We start from the raw sequence: 24,897 nt of genomic DNA, 5'->3' as shown, positions 1-24,897 counted from the left end.
CCCTCCCACTACCAATCTCCCAACTCCCCTCTCTCCAACAAATAAAAATGTTACTTTGTAACAAAAGTATGGTCAAATAAAACAAATTTATATTAACTGTCATATCTAAAAATGTCTCTCTCATTCTGTATCTACACAGTCTACATCACTCTTCCACTAAGATGTTGTAAGATATTGACTTGATCATCAATCTTCTGGAATTGTGAATGATCACTGCGTTGATGACAATTCTCAAATCTTTTACAGTTGTTTATTTTATGATGTTTTGGACTTTGCTGTCTTCCTTACAAATCAGTTCATTTAATCTTTCCAGGCTTCTCTGATTGCATCTCTTTTGCCATTCCATATTGCATAAATAACATTCTATTCTTTTCATAGATCCCCTTGCTTTTTACCCCTTATGGGGAAAAAGGAGAAGGCCTCTTTGTTTTCTCTATTACAGATAATGCTAGCTCTTGATTTTAGGTAAAATACTATATAGCTTATTTTAACTATATCATTTTCCTTTTAAAAATATTATTAGTATTAAATAAAAAACTATTAGTATTAGATAAAATATCATTTAGTATATTTTAACCATATCTTCCTCCTTTAAAAATTTTTTCCTAAATCATGGTAAATTCTCCCCCAGCAGCTCATTTTAACTGTGAATTTTTTTGTTTTAAATGTGTTTATGATATATTTGTGGGTTAGCACAATTTTTAAGAGGGGCAATCAAGGTCAAGTGACTTGCCCAGGGTCACACAGCTTGTAAGTGTCTGAGGCTGGACTTGAACTCAGGTCCTCCTGACTCTAGGGCTGATACTCTATCCACTATGCCACCTAGCTGACCCAAATTATTACCATTTTTTTGTTTCCTTTATGTTACCATAAGTTTATTACTACGACCATAAAGAATCCTTTAAAATATTTTTTAACATAAAAGAGTATTGTATTTTATCAAAAGCCTTTTTTGCACTTATTAATATAATCATATAATTTTTATTTTTTGTTATTAATATAGTTGACATAATGAATGTATCATTTTCATAATATTGAGCCAACTCTATTCCTTGGTATATATTCAATCTGGACATAATGTATAATGTTATTAACATGTATATATATCCTCTTTGCTAATACTTTCCTTCTTTTTTCCCATCTCCACCCTCAAATTTCAGGAAAGAAAAATAAAACTTTTTATCATATTTGTATACTCCAGGAAAACAAATCTCCCCCATTGGCCATGTCTGAAATTGCATGTTTCATTCTGGATCTGAATAACAAGTTGCAAAGGAATGGAAATGAGGAATATGTTATAGGAACATCAAGTAAGCTAGGGTTGCTAGAGCAGTTGGAAGACAGTAAAATGTAGTAAGAGTATAAATGTAGGAAGGAGCCAGGTTGAGAAGATCTTTAAATGCCAGACAGGTTCAGTCCTGCAGATAATAGGGAACTGCTGGAGCTTATTGACAGGGATGAAATGGGTGAGACCTACACTTTAGACAAAAATACCTTGGCAGCTGAGTCTAGGATGGATTGAAGAACTGAGGCATGGTGACAAGTTAAAATGTTATTGCTTTAGCTAAGAGGAGGTGATGAGGGGCTGAACTAGGGTGTGGGTTGTGAGTGGAAGGGAATAGATGTATGTAAAAGATAGGAAGGTAGAAATGAAAAGATGTGAGGATGGATTGTATAATGTATGGTTTTATTTTATATCCAGCTGTTGCTCAAGTGATTAGGCTGTTAAATGGCTCAGGGTATACTAGCCCTGGAGTCAGAAAGACAGATCCAGCCTTAGACACTTACTGTCTTGGCAAGTCACTTAATTTCTGCCTGCCTCACCTAATTTCCTGACCTGTAACACAATGATAATAATAGTAACTACCTTGTAGGGTTGTTGAGAGAATAAAATATAATATTTGTAAAGTGACTTGTAAACCTGAAAAGGTGCTACTGATGATGATGGTTTTCTTTTAATTAAAATTTTTTTTTTTAGTGAGGCAATTGGGGTTAAGTGACTTGCCCAGGGTCACATAGCTAGTAAGTGTTAAGTGTCTGAGGTCGGATTTGAACTCAGGTCTTCCTGACTCCAGGGCCGGTGCTCTATCCACTGCGCCACCTAGCTGCCCCAATGATGATGTTTTAATTGACTCTCTAGAGTTCTCTACGTAGACTGTAACATTTTCAGAAAATGCTAGTTTTGCTTGCTCTTTTCTTATACTTATTTCCTCTAATTCTTTTTCATGTCTTATTGTTGCCATAGCAAGCATTTTTAGTACTATATCAATATTAGTGATGATAATAAATATTCTTATTTTACCACAATCTTTTTGGAAAGTCCTCTAGTTTATCCTTATTACATGTAGTCGACTTTTTTTTTTTGTATATAGCATACCATTTATCATGTTACTATATTCCTATAGTGTATTTAATATAAAAGCGCTGTATTTTGTCAAGATTTTTTTTCTGCACTTAATAATATAATCTTGTGATTTTAATGATTTCATCCTTGAATCCCTGATGTAAATTTTAGCTGTTCATACTTTAGAATCTTTTTGACCTGTTGTTGTAAACTCTTTCCTAACAGTATTTAAAATTCATGACAGATATTGGTCTATTGTTTTCTTTCTGTTTTATTTCTCCTTGGTTTAATTATCAAGACATTATTTGTACTGCAGAAGGAATTTGGTGAGATCCCTTATTTTGAAATAGTTCATGTTCTGAAGGAACTAGGTGACACAGTTAGATAGAGCTCTGGGCCTGGAGTTAAAATTTGGCTTCAGACCAGTTCTGTGACCCTGGATAGGTCACAACCTCTATTAGCCTCAGTTTTCCAACTGTAAAATGGAGACAGTAATAGCATCTACCTCATAGAAGTATTCTAAAGATCAAATAAGATTAGCATAGTGCCTAGCGTAGTATGTTGCTGTTTAGTCATTCATGTGTCTCCAACTCTTCATGACCCCATGGACCATAGAGTGCTAGGCCCTTCTATTCTCCACTATCTTTTGAAGTCTTTCCAAGTTTATGTTATGCACTGCTGTAAATGCTTCCTTCATTGCTCCTTCCCCATTGTTTGTCTTCTTGAAAGTTTGATAGAATTCACTTTTTAATCCATCTTGTCCTGGGGGTGGAGGGTATATAGTGTGAAGTTCATTTATGACTCATGCAATTTATTTTATTGACATAAAAGTTTTTGAAAATTCTTACTTGTTCTGATTATCTAGGTGTTTTTATTTTTGTAAACATTAACCAATTTGTTTATATTGTCAGTTTTATTGGCCTATAGTTGGTCAAACTAGTTTCTAAGGGTTTCTTTTTTTCTCCATTTGATGTGAATTTTTTATGCTGGCAGTTTGTTTTTCGCTTTTCTAAAAATCATATTCTCTAAATGTTTTGTTCCCACTCTATCCCCATGTACTAGTTTTATTTACTATTTTGCTTTAAATTTTAGAACTTCTGTTTTGTTTTTTAATTGTTGCTGTTTGCAACCCCAAAGTTTTGATTTTGACATTTTATCATTTTCTTTGGTGGAATTATCTGTTGTTTCCATGATCTGTTTGTTGATCCACTGTCTTTGGAATATCTATCTTCTGTTTGTTTTCATCAGTTTTCAGAGAGGTATCATTTAATTTTTAAAAAATTGTTTTAAGGTCCATAACTTTTTTTTTTTTTTGCCAGATTTCCATAAATCTGGAAAGTGCATATTGAGATTCTTAATCATTATAGTTTTACAATATACTTTGATTAATTTTTCCTTTTTATTATTTAATCATCATGCCATTTGTTTCTTTTCTTTCTTTCTTTCTTTCTTTTTTTTTTTTTTGGTGGGGCAGTTGGGGTTAAGCGACTTGCCCAGGGTCATACAGCTAGTAAGTGTCAAGTGTCTGAGGCTGAATTTGAACTCAGGTCCTCCTGAATCTAGGGCCAGTGTTTTATCCACTGCGCCACCTAGCTGCCCCCCATCATGACATTTGGTACAGATTTGAACTCAGGTCTTCCTGAATTCAGGGCCGGTGCTCTATCCACTGCGCCACCTAGCTGCTCCAGGACATATCTTTTTTTACTATATCTTCCTCGTTAAAAATTTTTCCTGAGTCATAATAAATTCTTCTCCAGCTTCTCATTTTAACTGCACATTTTAAAAAATATGTTTTTTTATGACATACCTTTTGGATTATTACCGTCCTGCTCCCTTTTTTGTAGGTTAGATCATTCCATTTTTTATAATTATGATTATTCTGTATGTATTTCCTTATGAGTCTTATATTTTCTCTATCTCTTCTTCATGTCCTTTCTCACTTTCTAAAGGAGATGAAGAAAGATGGAATCTGAGTAGCACTTGTAATTTCTAATTGACCGATCTTTGATCGTTAAACTTTCTCTCAAATTTCCCCTTTATAACCTGTTAGTCCTCTGAAGTTGATGTTTATTTCACTTTATTCACTTCCAATTTTGCCACATCTCCTTTCTCTTTCTCTGTCCTTATTTCTTTGTTCAGTTTAATATATTTATAAATCCAACTGTGTTTTCAGGTCTCCTTTATCCAGTTCAGATGTAACTTCCTCCCCTTTCTTCCTCACCCCTTCCCTGAAATATATTCCTTTTCTTTTCCTCTTTTTTAAACCAACAAAACTGAATAAAACCACCCCCAGCCCCTTTGTTTATATGTTGCTTGAATTCTGTCACCCTTGATGACAGTTATGAATGGATGCTTGCCTATTTTGCTCCTATTACAATATGAGCCCATCACCATCATTTAGCCTTTTCTGATTGCTCATATCTATTTACCTTTCTAGATTTCTCTTGATTCCTGTAATTCCATTTTTGCCAAGGTCTGGGTCCTTAATTAGGTTTTCTTGAAAGTTCTTCAATTCTATTAGAGCTCTAAATCTAAAGAGATCCCTCTTTCCCAGACACCCCAACCCCCACCCAAAAGGATAATATTTAATCTTGGAGGGTAATTTATTCATGGTTATGAGCCCATTTTGCCTTTTGTAATATTGTTTCCCAAGATTTTATTTCTTTTAAGTAGTTGTAGTGTAGTCTTTTAATGATCCTGACTGTCATTACTTGGTACTTGAGCTTTTTTTTTCCTGGACTCTTGGACACTTTTTTCTTTGACCTGGGAGCTCTGAATTTTACATAGATTTTTGTTTTCAGTTTTGGTTTTCTTTAAGGAGGTTATTGGTGGGTTCTTTCTGTTTTTTTTACTTTGCTTTGTGATGGTAGATTTGGACAGATTTATAATTTCTTAAAGTATGCTATTCAATTTTTTTGGTCATTATATTTAGAAGGAATCTGATGATTTAAAAAATTATCTCTTGGATTTGCTTTCCAGGGCAGTTGGTTTTGATAGTAGATATTTTATTATGTTTTAGATATTTAGATATTATATTTAGCTATTTCATTTATTTGTTACATATTTTATTATATATTATTTAGATATTCTATTTTGATAATAGATAATTTTATTCTTTGTTTTCACTCTTTTGATTTAGTTCTAATTTTCCTTATAGAGTCTTTGAGTTTTGATTGCTTCATTTTGTTTTTAAGGATACATGGTACTTGTAAATCTAATTATTTGGGTAAGAATTTCTACCTTTTGCTCTTAACAATTTATTCTCCTTTTTTATCCTTTAAAGCTCTTATTTCCATTGTAATTTCATTTTTTATCCCTTGCATGATTTCTTCTGGCCATTTTGGTAGTCCTTGTAGCTAAGCCATTTTAATTCCTCTTTTGCTCTACTAATATCTGTTGTGAATATAATATCTTTATTTGGCTTTGCTTCTTGATCTTGTTTTTTGCTTTTTGTTTTTTCTGTTTACTGAAAGTTTTCCTTGTATAGGACATTCCTTCTCACTCAGTGAGTTTCTGTTTTGGTTTAGGATGGTTATCTTGTCACAACCCCTTTTCCAGTTATTGCTGGCATGTAACTTCATTTTTCGTAGTTCTAAGATGAAGGTGCTCTTTTTTTGCATGTGTGAGACAGTTTTCTTCATTGTTATTTTTCCTGGAGTCCTTTTCATATCTTTGTTAGGGTCTGTGTAGGAGTGCTGGCTTCTTCCATATATACCTTCTTGTCTACTGAATTGCAAGTGTAGGATGAATCTTTTTATTAGGTCCTTGGGGGTGTGTTTTGTGGAAAAGGTTAAAGGGATGTTGGTAGTCATTCTTCAGCGATAGATGTAGGCAGAGCAGGTAGTATGCATGTGGCATGCATATACATGTTCTCTGCCCCCAATACTTACATGCACATACGCGTGCATGGTTGCAATTTTTGATGCTTTTTAAATGAAAATTTTAAATTATAATATTAAGTGATGTTTAAATTTATTTTCTTTATGAACTTGACAAACATCAGCAAACACCAGCATTTAAATTTATAAAGAACAGAGGACATATATCTAACTGGTGTAGATTAAATTTGACACTGTAGTAACAAAATTGCCATACTGGTTTGTCTGCTATTGAAATTTGCTTTGTTCTCTCCTATATATTTTTAAATGTTTCATTGACACATTCTTATTTTTTTCCTCTTTTCTTGCATATCACTACTCACTTGTTCTTCTTCCTCTCCCTCTACCCCATAGAAGCCCTTCCTTGTAACAGTTAAGTATCATCAAGTAAAACTTAGCAATTCGTTGGCTATGTCTGAAAATATGTTGTTCTGTGCCTTTAGTCCATTACCTCTGCCAGTAGGTAGGAGAGATATTTCATTAGTCTTATGAAGTCTTGATTGATTGGTCATTGCAGTGATCAGAGTTCGGAAGTCTTTAAAAATTCTTTCTCTTTCTATTATATTCCTTGCATAAATTTTTTCTCTTAGTTTTGCTAACTTTATGTTAACTGTTTTCTACTATTTTTCATGTTCAGTTATAACTTCGATCCCTCATTCCTTGTCTTTTTTAAGTTCCTTCCATTTCTTTCCTTCCTTGTTCCTCATCTAATTCCTGTAGCAATGAATAACATTTGTTCCTGGGGATTCACGGTTAACTACCTTTGGAATTTGCTGTAGAAAACAGACATTTTTCAGTAATGCTTTCAAATTACCATACTTTAATCAATAGAAATTACAAAGATGGAAAGCTTGTATGAATCTATTGCTGTGGTTCAAAGAGAATTTCTAAATTATGAATGCTTTTAAGAAAAAAGGGGGGAAAATCTTCTAAAGAGAATTATTACCTTTTCTATATTTTTTCCACAACATCATGAGAAAAATTTTGTATTAGAAGGTTGTATGTCTCTCTGGTTAGATTCTCTTTACAAGGTTAACTTACTATTAGAGATTTCCTTCCTGTCAAAAAGATTAACGTGAATTAGGCCTTTGTTCTAGAATGAATGATACCTATTTGATAAAGTATTAGCTTTTCTTTCACTGAGTACTAGTTGACTAACAACACATTAAGAATAATTAAATTTAAATTTAGTTAGTACCTGGACTATGCCCTTGGACCAAACTGGGTAGATATAAAGACTCCAATTTCCTAGAATTAAGCCTGTTTAAGAAGCTTTATAGCCCTCCAAGGAATTGTATATCTCAAAGTACCATATAGAACCAGACATGTTAGTGGCCAGAGACTGCAGTGGAGTTCCTTTTCCAAGCTGGGAGCTGAAGGAACACAAGACACTAACAGTGGTATAATAGCAGAAGGATAATGGAGAAAGAATTTTTGTTGCATGCCCAATTCATTGACCTGCTCTTTCTCTATTTTATTGACACAAGAATTTAGAGATATAAAATTTCCCCTAAGTACTGCTTTGGCTGCATCTTATAAATTTTGGTATGCTGTCTCATTGTTGTCATTCATCTGAGGAAATTTTGGACTAGGCATCCTGGATAGTGGCAGGTTCTTGAGCCAAGATCTTCCTTTCCTTGTCCCAATTTGCACATATTCCCATCACAAGTTTATATTCTTTCTTTCTTTCTTCTTAAATCCCCCTTCATGATCCACTCTCAGAAGCTTGACTTTGTTTCATTTATTACTAACCCTTCCCCAGATCTGTGTGCCCTCTTATTAACTAATCTCTACTTTCCTAATTTCCATTCTGGGTTGGGGTTTTTTTTTTTTTTTTTGCCTATTCAGTTGATTGATTGATTGATTGATTTTGTGTGTGTGTGTGTGTGTGTGTGTGTGTGTGTGTGTGTGAGACTAACCTCCTTTGACTAGTTCAGATGGAAGTGAGGTTCAAGTGATTCTTGACCCCGTACTCCATCCTCTCTAGTCTTTTTCTGTGTTCATAGGTATGTGAGATATTAAACCCCATCTCTCATGTATTCCTTTTCACCTCCATTTTCTTCTCCTCATTAAAATATAACAAAACCACTTCCAGGCCCTTTGTCTTATTTAATCATTCTATTTCTGAGGGGATACTAGTTTAATCAGTCCTGCCAAGCCTTTCCTCTAGAGTTCTCATCTCATTTCAAATTCTTTCTTCTAAAGATCGGATTCTAGCTTTATTTATTTATTTATCTATTTATTCATACATTTATTTATTTATATTTTTATTATTTAAGGAAAATTATTGTTATACTCTTCATTTCTTCCCAAAACTTTAGTGACCCGAGGACTCATGACCATGTTGTGTTTTTTTGAGGTTTTGCTTCTTCTGGGTTTGCATCTTGGGCATACCTGAACCCCAAACAGTTCTTTATTGCGTGTCTTTTTTTGTTTACTCATTCTAAAAGTCTTTCTTCCTGAATTGAGACATTGTACTAGGGTCAGTCTGGGTACTCTGTGTGAGGAATACTGGGAGCTTATTTGGTCTTTTCTTTGGGGTTGTGAGTTCGGTGTTCTTTGGACATCTTGATGGCAACTCAGGCCAGGGACCTGTAAACTTTCAGCACACTATTAACAGTCAGATCCAGAGTAAAATCTATTAACTTTTAGGTTTAAACTTTGTAAGTGCTTCACTCTGATGTTAGGCAGATAGATGGCACTCATCTTTCTGAGTTCAAATATGACCTCAGATACTTACTAGCTGTGTGACCCTAGGTAAGTCACTTAACTCTGTTTGCTTCAGTTTTCTCAAAAATCTATAAAATGAGCTGGAGAAGGGAAAAAACCAAACCCAAATGGTGTCATGAAGAGTTGGACACAACTGAAAGACCTGAACATCAAATACCCTGATGTGGGTGTGTGTCTCTTCTGTAATGTTGACCTTCTTGGTTCAATCCCTTCCCCAGTGCTTCCCCAGCCCTCTGTTGGTCTCCCTGTGCTGGTAAACTTAACAGCCTTTTTTTTTTTCCTTCTTAAATTTTCTCATCATTCCTCCACTTGGCACTCTTCTTTGATCTTTGTTGGAATAGTTGTACGAGAGAGCTGGGCTTGTATTGCCTCCTCAAATATATTGCTACCTTTGCTGTTCTCTTTCTTTTGAAATTACTTTTGTTTTACTTTTGTACATGCTATATCCCCTCATAGAATATAAGCTTTTTCAGGACAGGAATGGTTTGGTGTTTTTTTCTTTTGTTTGTTTTGGTTTGGTCTTTGGTCTTTGGATATCTAGTGCCTTGCCCTTTAGACACTTAGAGATATCCATTTAATCCGGGACCTTTACAAATGTAGTCTTTACTATGTCTGTAGCTGAATTTGGAAAGGTTTATCACCATGAATTTGGCCACCAGGTGAAAAAAGTAAGGGAAGTTCATCACTGAAAAGTTGGCCAACCCAAAGTAATTCTTATAATCTCATGAAAAAAAGATCAACACATAAAATTGCCTGTTTTTCTTGTATTTAGTTTGCAAAACGTCAATTTATATACACCTTCTTGTCTCACATAAGTGAGATATGGTTTTAAAAGGAAAGTTTGTCTCATTTGCCTTAGTTGTTTCCAATTTTCCTTCCAGCTAGTCACTTTATTTTTTCTTGTTGAAATGAAAATATAACCGTGACTCAAAGAAACCAAATTCTTGAGTGTTTACATTACAAAAAAATGACTAGAATGTTTTCTAGCTGAAATTAAATTTAAACCAACACCCATATATGTGACATTCACCTTTGGATAAGCTCCAAGTAGATAATAAAACCTAGATACAAAAATTTATGTAATACAAAATTAGAGGAGAAGATAAGGGAGAGCCAGGAAGAGGGCACCATAGGCTAATAAGGAACAATTATAATTACATAAAGTTGAAAAGTTTCTGCACAAACTTTTGCAGTAAATTTCTCTTCTCTAGCTCAGATATCAAAATATATAGAAATTTAGAAAGTTGATATAGATTTAGAAAAACAAGACAATAATCCTGTGAAGTAGATGCTTTTAAGATCCTCATATTATAGGTGAGGAAAACTGAGGCCAACAAAGAGGTTAAGTGATTTGCCTAGGTTACAAAGTTAGGAAGTATCTGAGACCAGATTGGACTTCAGGTCTTTCTGACTCTAGACCCAGTGTTCTATCCACTTTGCCACTTAGTTACTTAAGTTTGCCAAGTAGGTGAAGATTTGCATTTGAACGAGAATTCCTGAATGGGAATCTAACAAACAGCCAAAAATCAAAGCCCTAGGACCTAAAAGGTTTTTTTAGGTAGAAATTTTAATTTTAATTAATTTTTTTTATTAAATAGTATTTTATTCTTTCTAATTACATGTAAAGATAGTATTCGACATTATTTTTTTTAATAAGACTATGAGGTTCAAAATCTCTCCCTTTGTTCCTTCTCTCCCCCCTCCCCAAGACAGCAAGCAATCTGATTTGGTTGTACATGTGTAATCATGGTAAACACATTTCCATATTAGTCATGTTGTGAAAGAAGAAACAGAAAAAAAGATGAAAAAAGTATCAGTCAAGTATCAGTCGATTTGCATTCAGACTCCTTAGTTCTTTCTCTTGATGTGGATAGCATTTTCCATCATGAGTCTTTGGGAATTGTCTTAGATTATTGTGTTGTTGAGAACAGCTTAAGTCTATCATGGTTGATAATCGTACAATGTTGTTACTGTGTACAATGTTCTCCTGGTTCTGATCACTTCACTCAGCATCAGTTCATGTAAGTCCAGGTTTTTTGGAAATCTGCCTGCTCATCATTTCTTGTAGTGCAATGGCATTCCATTCCATTCATATATAACACAACTTGTTCCCCAATTGATGGGCAGCTCCTCAAGTTCCATTTTTTTGCCACCACAGTAAGAGCTGCTAGAAATATTTTTGTATATGTAGGACCTGACGTTTTAAAAATGATTGTCCACCCCTAATGTAATTATACATCTATTTTTTTTTTCAGAATTTTGATCAATTCTTTCAGAGTTCATTAACTCCAATTGAGTCTTAAGCCAAAACAAAAATCGTTCCTGACTGCTATTTTGTTCTGTTGTCACCAGGTGGCATGCTCTTATTGAAAAAGTCAGAGTAAATATGGCTAATTTTCTTCTATCATGGGAAATCAGAAAGAAAACATTGAATCAAAATTAAGATAATTAAAGGAAATATCAATTCCATTTCTTGATCCTATCTGTTAATCATATTCTCTATTTTCAGGACTAAAATAATATTTCAAAGAAATTTGATTTATTGCCTGATTTCAATATTCTAACAATTTTAGCTCATTTTATAATAGTAAAATATTTCATTGCCCTACTTTGGTTATCATCTCTATGCTGATGATTAAGAAATATTCTTATCCATCCCTCTCTACTGACCTTACTCAATACTAGACATCTTGAACTGAATGACCAAAGCTAAACTTATTATCTTTCTTTCCAAATCCTCCCTCCTTCTCAGCTTTCCTTTTACTGTCAAGGGCATCATCATCATCCTCCCAATCACAAAGTATCTCAACCATGGTGTTATCCTTGATTCCTCATTTTCTCACCTTTAGATCCAATCTGTTGCCAAGTCCTTTAGATTTTACCTTCTTAACACCTCTCATAGATGCCCCCTTTCTTCAGATACTACCAGTACCTTAGTACATTCATACCTGGAATATTTGCAACAGCCTTCTGCTTGGTTTGTTTGCTACAGGTCTGTCCTCATTGCGGTTCATCCACCCAGCTGTCTAAATTACCTTTTTAAAGTACAAGTTTGAACATGTCACCTCCCTACTAAGTAAACACCAGTGGTTCTCTGTCACCTCAATGAGGGATCAAATGTAGAATCCTCTGTTTGGCTTTCAAAATTCTTTATAACCCACCTCCTACATCACATTTTCCAGTTTTCTTATATATGTTCCCAGTGCTCTCTCTTTCTACTATGTGTTCTCTGAACCAGTGACAATGTTCTCCTAGCTGTTGCTTGAATATTCTGCTCTCAATCTTCCAGCTCTGGGTATTTTCACTGACTAGGTCACATACTTTCTCCTGATAGAGATCAGGTTTCCCTGGCTTGCTTCAAGTCCCAGCTAAAATTCCACCTTTTCAGGAAGCCTTCCTTCTGTTGATAACTTGCTATTTATCCTGTTTATATGTTTTTTGTATAAATTGTGTGTTATTTGACCCATTCCATTGTCAGCTTCTAGAGGGCAAGAACTGTCAGTTACTTTTCTTTGTGTCCCCAGTGCTTAGCAGAGTGCCTGGCAGATTGCATAAGTCCTATAATAAATAATAATATATAACAATGATAATAATATAATAATAATCACAAATGTGATGGATGCACTGACTAGGTAGGGGGGAAATTTGAAGGTGAGTGGTCTAGGAAGTTAACATTATGATTAACATAATTTATATGGTAAAATATTAGTAATAATAAATAATATTTATAAAGTAAATTTAAAATGTAATTTCCTCCTCATGACTACTCTTTAACATAGGTACCTAAGAATTTTTTATCCACATTTTACATATGAGGAAACTGAGACTCAGAAAACTGAAATAATTTGCCTTCAGTAACAGTCATGGTTTAGAGATGGGATCTTAACTAAGGTCCACATTATCTCTCAGGTCTAGCAATCTTGACACACTATCACTTTGCCAGAACTTGGCAACATGGTATAGTGACAAGTACTGGTGATACTATAAAAAAAGGTCAAAAATAAATTCTCTTTTCACAGAGCTTACATACTGATGGGGTGATTGTGGAAAATAACTAGGTATATACAAAACATATACCATGTAGACAGAAAACATTCTCATAAGGGGAGGAAGGCATTGGGAAATAAGAGACCAGGAAAGGTCTCCCCCAGAAAGAGGTTTTTGGACCGAATCTTAAAGGTGGCCTAGGGAAGCTAGCAAGTAGAAGTGAAGAGGGAGAACATTCCAGGCAGCCAATAAAATGTAACAATTAGACTTCTGACCAAGATGGTGGCCTGAAGGAGATGTAGACTGTCTAGCACTCACATACTTAACATAGAAAAAACCCTGGAGTTCTTCTCATCAGATACAGTTATGAAACCATAGTAAGTGACTTTCTCCATCCCAGAACTGCAAAAGAGATCAGTGAAAGCCTGAGTGTGATAAGAAAGGGAACTGTCGGTAAATGCAACAGGAACAGAGAATGGCCAAGGACATGTGTTAGCCAGAAAGATTCTGTATTCCAGAGGCAGCAAAAGTGGAAGCTTTCTACTGTAGTCAGAAAGCTTCAAGGTGAGGCACCCTGGGAGGTTCTGTGGAACAGAAGCAGGCAGGAACCAGTGGCACTGAGACTGAAAAGCCCCAGGCACAAGGCTATATTAAGAAAGAGGGCCCAGAAAATACAGTACTCTGAACCTCACAGCACCACAGATCTGCAGGGTTGGATGACCCTGTTGGTCATTTAAGGGTGAGACGCAAGGGTGAGACCAAGTAGGACCAGCCACCCCACCACAAGGGAATGCTTGGCTCTGGGACAGTGTACCAACTGAACTAAAACTGAGGAAATCAAGAAGTTAACCATAAGCAGATACTTGAAGGAAAAAATGGTTTTTCTACAAGGACTATATAGACACTTTGAAGAGATGAAGCAGGAGATGAAATAAAAGCTGTTAAGAAAAGAATGTAAAGGAGAACAAGTAACTTAGAGGGGGAGCAAGAAATAACCTTACCCAAGAAATGAATTCCCTGAAAACCAGAATAAACCAAACAAAAAATGTGATTCCATTAGATAGCAAAAAATATTAGAAGAAAATCAAATGAAGGAAGCAAAAGATAACTGATATCAAAAATATAAGAACTGGAACAGGTCCAAGATATAATTTAGGAATCACTGTTGTCCCAGAAAACCCTGATTTTTCAAAAAAGAACTTGGACACACTAGTTCAAGAAAGCATAAGTGAAAACCAATGAGGGCTCTTAGAACCACAGAACAAAGTAAAGAAAAAAACGAATCCACTCACAGTACTCCTGAAAGGAAACCCAAAAGGAAAAAGTTCAAGAAATAGCAAAACTCCAGACCTCTCATGACAAGAAAAGTACTGCATTCATCCAGAAAGAAGCAGTTCAAGCACCAAGGAAGCACACAGAAGACTGGCAGGCTTTACTAAAATCCAGGGGAGATCTTGGAATACAATAGGCCAAAAGGCAAAGGAGATCAGCTTACAAACCAAGCAGAACTCAACCTGAAAAACTAAGTATGATCCTACAGGGGGGGAAAATTGGACTCTGAGTGAAATAGAGGACTTTCAAGTATTTCTAATGACAAAGACCAGAAATAACTGAATGTAGGGACTTTGAAACAGAAACACAGGAATCCAGAGAAACTGAGAAAGTTAAGTTTATCTGAGCATTTGGAAGGAGCTCTGAGTTGCTGTATGTAGTGCTCACATTCTAACTAGAGAAGAAAACTGTCCTTTCAGAGACTATGCCTTCAAAGAGTACTGAAGAAGATTAAAAAGAAAAACAGAAGTCTTAGAGAGTGGACTGGTTCTGTTTTGAGGAGTAGAAGAGGAGAAAGAAGAGGGAGGGTAAAGAGCAGGAAAACACTAAGGTAAATGCAATTTCTCATAAATCTGGGAAGAAGGGGTAGGGAGCCCAGGAATCAGATGAACCTCACTCCTATCTGAAAAGAATACAGGAGGGTTGAAAACACACACACACACACACACACACACACACACACACACAGAGTTTGGTGTAGAAATACAGCAAACTCAGTAGGAATACAAGCAGGGATAGGAATGAGGAAGAGTTCAAGAGGAAGGAAATAGTCACACAAGTCCATCAAACTTCTGCTGCTGAAAGGGAGGATGAAAAGGGGAAAGGAAAAAAAAAAAAAGAACTAGAATCTATAGCCATACCTTAGATTACCTCTTAGACAACTAGGAGATGGCTGAACCAAGTGTTTTATAAATGTTATGGACTATTATTGTGTTGTAAGAAATGATCAGAGACAATTTCAGAGAATCCTGGAGAGAATGAATTAATGCAGAGTAAAATGAGTGGAACCTGGAGAACAATTTATACAAAGACAACTGTAAAAGAAAAAAAAAACAACTTTAAAGTACTTACAAACTCTGATTAAAGCAGTGACCAATCATGTCTCCAGAGAACTGATGATAAAACATGTTATGCTGAAAGAGAAGCCTTGGTTAGGTGCAAAGACATACTTTTACTGACATGGTTGGTGTGTGGATTCATTTTCCTCAGTTATGTTAATTTATTACAAGGCTTTGGGTCAACCTCCCCCCTTCTTTCTTTGAGAGAAAAGGAGGTGTGGGGGAGGGGTGAGGAGAAGAAGAGGTGAGCCATAGTAATGCATGGTAATGGTTTTTTTTTTGTTTTGTTTTGTTTTGTTTGTTTTATGTTTTTTTAATGCACAGAAGAGAACAGAAGGAAGTACAGACAAGAAGGACAGTTTATTATGCTCTTAAGCAAAGTAGTATGAAATGGAGATTCATAGTCCCATATAAAATTCCTTTTGTGTTCTACTGTGTGAAAGGAAATGCTTTTTGGGGGGGGGGCGCATTTCAGTATTTCAGTTCTGAATTTTAAAAGAGAGTTTCCAGATCCAAATAAAGATGACTTGAGGATTGTTTTTCATTTTGCATAATCCACATCATGCATAAGTTCTTTTCAGCAGCATGAATAATCAAGAACTAATAATAGGTCCAAACACTAAATAGGTTTTTTTTAAAAAAAAGAAATACATGAAAAAGTATAAGCCAGTAAGTAAGACCTCTTACCTGGTTTTAGTACTGATTTAAATAAATAAGGAGAAGAATACTCTTCTCTATCACCTCGGATGTTACTAAAAGTTGGGGAACATCATGAGCTCCATATATACCTATGTATACAATGAAGTATCAAGAAAATAGGGCAGGGGTCATTTTAGCTTCACCAAGGGGAGGGATATTACTGCCATTGTAATTCAGTTTGGGAGTAAGTTAAAAAACTACCTTCTCCCCCAAAGCATCAAGTATAGAAAACATCATCTTTTCTCTCTTCCCCATCACCTTTATGAATATTAAGTTGGATTACTACAATGTACTACTGTACGTAGGTCTACCTGGCAAGACCAGCCAGAGGCTGTGGCTGGGACAGATAGAAAGAAGCTGCTTGACCAACAGTGATGCAAGTTACAGAGTATACACACTAAGCCAATACTCATCTATATGTAGTGACTACTACCTAATTGCTTCCAAGTGTAACTGAAGGTATGATCTATGGCCTAGAAATCCTCAAATTTTCTGGGCGTTTGTGAAATTAATTCACATGAAAATTAAACTTAACCAGGATGTTCTTGTTAACAATTCCCAAATTCAGTCCATAGGAAAGCCACTTTTTGGAGGGTCTGAACTTAGGAGTCTTCCTCCTTGGCTTAGTCTAACAAGGGATTAGTCTATTTACTTTTCACATTGCAAAACATATCTTATAAAACCATCTTTTTCATGTGGAGTCATCAGGCCAAGACAGCAGGAGAGTTGAAGAGTAATTGTAATTTCACCCTGACAAGTCTTCATTTTACAGATATGTGATAAATGTTATTGTTGGATTGGTTACTTAGGGTGGCAGCATATACCTTAACGTGGCTATCTTAAGGAGATGAAGATTTATTCTATATTCTGTCAACATGTATTTACTGAGAGCCTCGCATGAACAAGGCACTGTGGTAGGCATCAAAGGATAGCAATGGGAACGAATGGTTCCAGCTCCCACAGAACTTGCAGTCCAGTTGGGGAAGTTAAGGAATATTTACAAGTGACTGCAATTAAGAATTCAAAGTAGAAACTGAAAGTACAATAAGAAAAGTAGATTCCATTTTTAAAGTTAAGAGAAAGGAGAAGTTACTTCTGACTGGGGTAATCAGAAAAGGTTTTATGAAGGAGATGGCATCTGAGTTGGGTCTTGAAGCATGGGAAGAAATTGAACAGAAAGATCTTGGGGAAAGAGAAAAGCAGAGGGAAGCACAAAATCATGGGACACATTCAAGAAGTGGCAAGTTAGTCCAGTTTGGGTGGAACATGGGGTGTGTGAGAGGGATGTATGGGAGATAAGGTTGGAGGCTAAATCAGGGAAGTCTGAGAATGCCAGGCAAAGAGTGTAGACTATATGTGATAGAAGATCTAGATCTAGAAGATTGTACAGTATATCTAAGTATCTGTCCTGTCACCTGGAGATTTCAGTTTCAAGAATAGATAATCTGCTTGGCTACCAAAGGCCTAGTTTAGTTACTTTAAGATGTTTGCCTGAGCAAGAATTCAATTCAACAAACCTTTGATAAGTACCTTTCTGCAAAGTTCTATGCTAAGTAGGCTAGGGGGATTCATCTGGGGGACACAGTTTCAGAAAGGAAGACTTAACACAGACTTAAATCATTATAATACAAAAGAAGAGGTATAAAACAAACTTCTTTGTGAGGTCAGAGGGAGGGAATGTCTCTACAGACAGTGTGCATGGTTCAGGGAAGAATGGGCAAAAGGATATAATAAAGGAAAACCTGTCTGTTCATAGATGCTGAAAGATAAATGATGACTAGCGGAATACCTCATATGAGGAGGTATCTGTTACCTTGACTATTTATTGTAGATTTTGCCACCAAATGTAAATCGTGTTACTAATACAATATAATAAGAGCTTACAATAGATAACAATGCAAAAACAAGGACACGTGAATAGGTTTTGTAAAAAATATGCTGAAAGCACTACCTAAATGAAAGTTACTGCTAACATTATCACGGATGAAGAAATGAGTACAAAAAGTATAAGCTCAGAAACTCTTATAAATTCATTCCTATCAGCATTACAGAGACAATGTTATAATAAAAGAGCAGTAAATTCTGACAAAGAAGGCAAGTATTCTGCCTGTGATGTAGCAAAACTAAGAATCAACTAAAATTGATTAATATATCTGTCCCCCTTGATGGACATACTGCAACAACATCCTCAATACAGACGGACAACTATAGTCAACTTTACCAGTTTTGACCAATTGGAGAGAAGCCCCTGTTGGGTTCCAAGAGTAGAGAAAAATCCAAATGGCACAAAAGATGATTTGGGTGGGATGGAGGAGGAAGCTCCCTCACCAGATTTTCAGTGCAATGAAGCCTCTCCTGCTTCCTTGGGTGGCTTACAGCCAAGGTAAACAGTGTGCAGAGGCTGTGCTAGGAAGGGGCAGGAACAGCTTCAGCAGGTGTCAGGAGCCAGATGCCACTTTGGATTTTCTTTTTCTGTGGTTTTTATTTTAAATTTTTACTGTATGTAGCCTGGCCAACTGAAGCACATCAAAATCAATAACTGACATTTACATAGCACTGCAAAGTTTCCAAAGTGTTTTACTTGTATGATCTCATTTGATCCTCACAACAGGCCTGTGAGGTAGGTGATATTTTATCTCCATTTTCCAGCTGGGGAAAATGAGATAGAGAGGTCAGGTCACTGACCCGAGGTCACTCAGCTGTTAAAGGTCTGACCGGGTCTAACATTTGATCCACTTGGTCACTTCATTGCCTCAATCCAGTAATCTTGGTAACTAGACTTGGTAACCACAGCTGGGAAGCAGACATGTTGGTTGGTTGGTTGGTTGGTTGGTTGGTTGGTTGGTTGGTTGGTTGGTTGGTTGGTTGGTTGGTTTAAAAAGAAACTTTGCTGTTTAAGTGGCACCTTTAAGAAGAATTGATGGTGTGGGTATTACTAAGAATTTGCAATAGGATCAGAAGATTTAAAAGCTGGGAGTGACCTTAGAGATAATCTAGGGTAGTCCTTGAGAGATTAAGTGACTTGCCCAAGATCACACAGCTCAACAGTAACAGAGTTGGTGTTTTTGAACTCAGGTGCTCTGGAACCAAAAGCCAGTGCTCTTTCTACTGTAGCAGCACCCCACTGGACACATGCTCTTTCTTCACTGCATCTCTTTGGCGAATTTTACAGTACATACCCATCATGGATACAGTAGAGACAAACAATGTGAGTCACTGCTGCATATACCTTGGAACACACTTAAGATCAGTCAATGAAACAAGCATTTCCTGATAACCTACTATCTGTAACTGAAGTAAATAATACATGCCATGTACATTCATTCTTCTAGATTTTAAAACTAAGGCATTTGCATTTCACATAGAAAATGATCCTCAACCACAAAGCACAAGATGTTTGGATAAACTTCAAAGTCTAAACTGTTTTACATGGTTTTCAAAACCTGAAAATAGTTTTTGTCAATCACTCCGACCCTAAACTACTTTCAATATATTTATCCAGTAGAAAGGTTAGTTATGTTGCTAAGCAGTTTTAAAGTCACTGCAGTGCAAATACAGTGCTAGTCCTGTCATTTGCTGGATTATAATCATAAAGGGTGTTCCAAATCTTTTAAATCAACTTTAATAGCTTTAAAAATGCACTATGACTTTTGGGACACCCTGCAATTCATCAAAAGCAATAGCTATTCTGCAAAAGTTTTCTTGATGGTTATGGCAAATTTCCCCAAACAGAAAGCTGATTCGAGTAGAAATTAAGAATAATCTTTCAAATTCAAGGCCTAAAACTAAACAACCTACCAGGTCTTTTTGTTTTGTTTTGGTTTGGTTTTTTACATCCCAATCTATGGGGAACTAAATTGTGAAGAAAATGCAAAGTCAAGGCTTGGGCCCTTAGTGGACTGTTGCTACAAATATGTCTCTTAGATAGCAAGAAAAATCACTTTTAGAAAACAAATTTTAAAGCAGCAATGGCTCTTTATTGCTAATAAATACCATCGTCGTACCTCAAGCCCCAAATAATTTGCTGTGCTGGAATTGTTCTAATTTTTATTGATTTTTTAAAATGAATTAACATTTGAAAGAAGGAAACATGTAGGATTGTTTTTAGTCATGAAATTTGGCATTTAGCTCATACAGTGGAAGGAAAACACACTTATATCCTTCAAAATGAACGATGTCCCTGTCTCTGCCATATACCCCCACTTCCTTCTAGCACTTCCTGATATGCATTACCAGTGGCTGGTCCGGATACAGGTAACTCCTTACTTTGAGTTTTCCTAAGCCAGGGTTTGCAAAGGAGCCCACAATAAGAAAAATGTAAACTATTTCTAAAACATTGTAATATGTTAATTAGGCATCCTGCTTTCCCTCTGCTTTAAAAAACCTCTGATTTCAGCTAGGTAGAGTTTCCATGTGGAGGGTGTAGATCACAACACTTTTCCATGCCTGAGTTGACCAGCTGCATGACATATGGCCCCCCAAATGCACAGCTGGACCTCACAGGAAAGAAAGACCAGTCCATCACCTGGGAGTTACCTGAAGCTCTGGTACCATTAGAAATAACCGAGGTGTTTTTCTAATGTGAAAATAATGATAATGCTTTGAAAATAATGATAATATTTCCCAAGGTCTTTTCTGCTCCTGTTTAAGGAACAACCACCATAGTGTTCAATTAAAGGATATTCCTTGCCCTACATCATTCTGTCATTTTTCATAACTTGTTTCTTTCCATTTCACTCCCTTCCGTGACTTTACAGAAACCAAAAGAAACGCTTGTCCTGTTAAGCAACAAAGAAGATTGACACTATTGCATGTCTAAATTTTTTTTTATTTTGAAAAATTTTCTGTTTATATTTTTAGTTTTTCATTAAGCTATAAGTCAAGAAGTACTTATTAAGCACCTACTATGTCGTCACAGATGTGCCATGTACTAGGGGAAATATGAAGTTTAATAAGACATTGTCCTTCTCAGCCTGGTAAAATAAGATACATGTAAATTAGTTAATCAGTGGCATTTATTAGGTGCCAACTGTGTGCCTGGTACCATCAGAATTTAGTGACATAAATGAAACCATTTTTTCCCTCACGAAACTTACATTCTATTTTCCTCTTTATCTCTCTCTTTCTCCCCTAGACCAAACAAACCATCCTATATAACAAAGAATTCATTTAAAAAAAGAGAAAATACCAATCAGGGAAAGTGATGAATACATTGAAACATCTCAGAACATAAGCAATTTCCTGTAACTGTGGGACTTCTATGTTTACTGAATGGGGGATGTTTCTTCTTGTATTTCATCTTTGTAGCCTTGCTTATTCCTTTCAATTTTGCAACAATTTTATTTTTTTGGTGCTTTTTGTTCCTTTTATTTATACCCTGTATCCCTCATGTGGGTTGTGGGCAGTTGAGAGATGCAGTGGATAGTGGCGTTGGAATCAGGAAGACTTGTCTTTATGAGTTCAAATTTGGCAAGAGGCTTTTATTACCTGTTTGACCTTGGACAAGTCACTTAACTATGGTTTATTCAGTCCCTTTTGTATAAAATGAGCTAGAGACAGAAATCTCAAGGCACTCCAGTATCTTTGCCAAGAGAACTCCAAATGCGGGTCACAAAAAATTAGAACTAAAAATTGAAGAACAGCAACTAGAGCCAATGTGGAGATTGTTGTCTTGGCTCTGCTAACTTTACTCTGCATCTGTTCACATAAGTCTTTACATGGATTCATGCTTTTCAATACTCATCATTCTATTTCTTCACAGCATAGTAGTATTCTATTATGTTCATGTGCCACTTTCTGCTTAGCAATTCCCCAATAGGCACCTACTTTGATTTTACGTATTAGCTGTCACCAAAAGTGTTAGGGTGTGTGTGTACACACAGATGTATATTGGGACTTGATTTTCTGAATGACCTCTTTGAAGTCTATATGCATTATTACTTTGGGTAAAGAATATGAACATTTGAATTGTTTTACTTGCATAATTCCAAATTACTTTCCCAAGTTATTATCTTAATTCTAGCAATAATTTACTACTTTGCTTTTCTTCTCATAATCCCCACCTATATTGATTTAATCTTGTCTTGTGCCATCTTTTCCGGTTTGCCGGATGTTAGGTATATCTCTTTTCATATGATGATCTTTACAATTATGATCACATATCTGTTTAGATTGTATTATGAAATATGTTGTAAGGTGTTTGTCTAAATCAAAGACATTTTCCCTTATGTAATTTATGTTTTTGACTTTATCCAAAAATGGGCTATTTTATGGGCTCTCATTCTCCCTGTCTTTGTTTTCATCGTCATCATCTTCTCCTCCTTCTCCTCCTCCTTGCTGAGGGTCACACAACTCTTTTCTTTTTTTTTCCTTTTATTGTTTTCCAAAATATATGTAAAAACAAATTTTGACATCAATATTTAAAGACTTTGTGTTCCAACTTCTGTTCCTCCCTCCCTCCTCCTAAGTTATACATGAATAGTCATGGACAATTAGATAGGTTGTGAGAGAAAACAGTTAATAAACAAAACTTCAGATTAAGGGAATTGCCAAAGAAAAATAATTTTTAAAAACTGTGTTTCCATCTGCTTTCAGATACCATCAGTTCTTTCTTTGTAGATAGGTTGCAATTTTCATAAGTCCTTCAGGGTTATATTGGGTCATTGCATTGCTGAAAATACCCACATGCTTCCCAGCAGATTGTCTTACGGTATTGCTCTAATTTTGTATACAGTACATTTCACTGTGCTTCAGTTCATGTAGTTCTTTCTAGGTTTTTTCTGATAGTATCCTCTTCGTTGTAACCTGTATATAGTACTTTAAACTTGACAAGGAATTTTCTGCATAATAGTCCAGCAAAGAGGTACCATACAATTTTGTCATTATAATCAATCATCATAACTATTTCCCTCCATCCTATTCCCTTCCCATGATATTTACTCTATTTTCTATCTTCTTTTACCCTATTCCTCCTCAAAAGTATTTTTACTTCTGATTGTCCCCTCCCCACCTCTGTCCCCCCCCCCCTTTAAAAATCTTTATTTATTTATTTGTGTGGGGGCAATGAAGGTTAAGTGACTTCCCTAGGGTCACACAGCTAGTAAGTGTCAAGTGTTTGAACTCAGGTCCTCCTGAATCCAGGGTCAGTGTTCTATCCAGTGCGCCATCTAGCTGCCCCATCTGCATTCTCTTTTTCCCCTCTTCCCTCCTTTTCTTCTTCCCCTCCTACTTTCCTGTAGGGTTAAATAGATTATTCCTCCCAATTGGGTGTGAATGTTATTCCCTCTTTGAGCCTACTCTGATGAGATTGAGGTTTTTGACCTAATTCTGTGTTCTAAATTTTTCTTCCTCCCTCCTCAACCCTCCCTATGAAATCAAGCAATTCAGTATGTCATACTTGTGCAGTTATACAGAACATCTTCACCTTCCTCAAAAGTATTTTGCTTTTTGCTGTTCTCTCCCCCAATCTGCCCTTCCCTCCTTCCCCTCCCCACCCCCATCTCCTTCCTCTCCCACTTTCCCTCAGAGCAAAAATATATTACTATACTCACTTGAGTATGTATGTTATTCCCTCTTTGAGCCAATTCTGATGATATTAAAGTTCACTCACTCCCCCACTACTTTCCTTTTCCCCCCTCTCCTCCATAAGCTTTTTTCTTGTTTCCTTCATGTGAACTATCTCTCCCCTTCACCCTTCCCCAGTCTATTCCTCCTATCCCTCTACCCTATTTTAACGATGTCATCATGGGTTCGTTAGGTGGCACAGTGGACAAAGCACCAGCCCTGGACCCAGGAGGCCCCAAGCCCAAATCCGGCCCCAGACATAAGACACCCCACCCTGTTTGCCCCATAAAGAACAAAACCTAAATGCTTTACAGATATCATCCCTTCATATTCAGTTCAGACCTGTGTCTTCTGTGAATTCCATGGGTTCTAACTATTATCTTCCCATGTAGGAATGTAAACAGTTTGATCTTTTAATATCCCTCATGAAGTCTTTTTCCAGTTTACTTAAACATAAAAGTTTCTCCAGGGTCTTGTATTTGAAAGTAATATTTTCTATTTAGTTCAGGTCTTTTCATCACAAATGCCTCAAAGTCCTCTTTTTCATTGAAGTCCCATTTTTTCCTCTGAAAGATTATACACAGTTTTACTGGGTACGTGATTCTTGGCTGCATTCCCAGTTCCTTTGCCCTCTGGAATATCATATTCCATGCCCTCTGGTCCTTTAATGTAGATGCTGCTAGATCTTGTTTTATCCTTTTTGGAGCTCCACAGTATTTTAATTCCTTTTTTCTAGCTGCTTGCCATATTTTCTCCTTGACCTGGAAGCTCTGTAATTTGGCTATAATATTCCTGGAGATTTTCTTTTTGGGATCTCTTTCAGGAGGTGGATTCTTTCAATTTCTATTTTGCTTTCTGCTTCTAGAATATCAGGGCAATTGTCCCTGACAATCTCTTGGAAGATGCTAAGTTATTTTGGTCATGTTTTTCAGGTAGTCCAATGATTTTCAAGTTATTTCTCCTGGATCTATTTTCTAGGTTAGTTGTTTTTCCAAGGAGATATTTCATATTGCCCTCTATTTTTTTTATTCATTTGGATTTGCTTTACTCTGTCCTGGTTTCTCCTAAAGTCACTAGCTTCCATTTGTTCAATCCTAGTTCTTAGGCAATAATTTTCATCAGATAGCTTTTTTATCTCCTTTTCCATTTGCCTTTTAAGGTTGTTGACTTTTTTCTCCTTCATTGCTCTCATTTCTCTTTCCATTCTTTCCTCTACATCTCTAAATGTTTCTTCTATCTCTCCTACTTTCTCTTCAAAGTCCCTTTTGAGTGCTTCCATGGCCTGAGAATGATATTCTTCTTGGAA

General features: G+C 36.0%; 1 protein-coding gene across 1 annotated transcript in view; it reads left to right on the top strand.

Moving 5' to 3' along the window:
- The window catches only part of ARID2 (AT-rich interaction domain 2), a 192,624-nt gene that overhangs the window by 61,668 nt on the left and 106,059 nt on the right, over window positions 1–24,897 (top strand).

The sequence above is a fragment of the Dromiciops gliroides genome, chromosome 5 (assembly GCF_019393635.1).
Source record: "Dromiciops gliroides isolate mDroGli1 chromosome 5, mDroGli1.pri, whole genome shotgun sequence".
Taxonomy (NCBI): Eukaryota; Metazoa; Chordata; class Mammalia; order Microbiotheria; family Microbiotheriidae; genus Dromiciops; species Dromiciops gliroides.
Note: the sequence above shows the minus strand (reverse complement) of the source record. Positions and strands in the feature narration are given on the sequence as shown.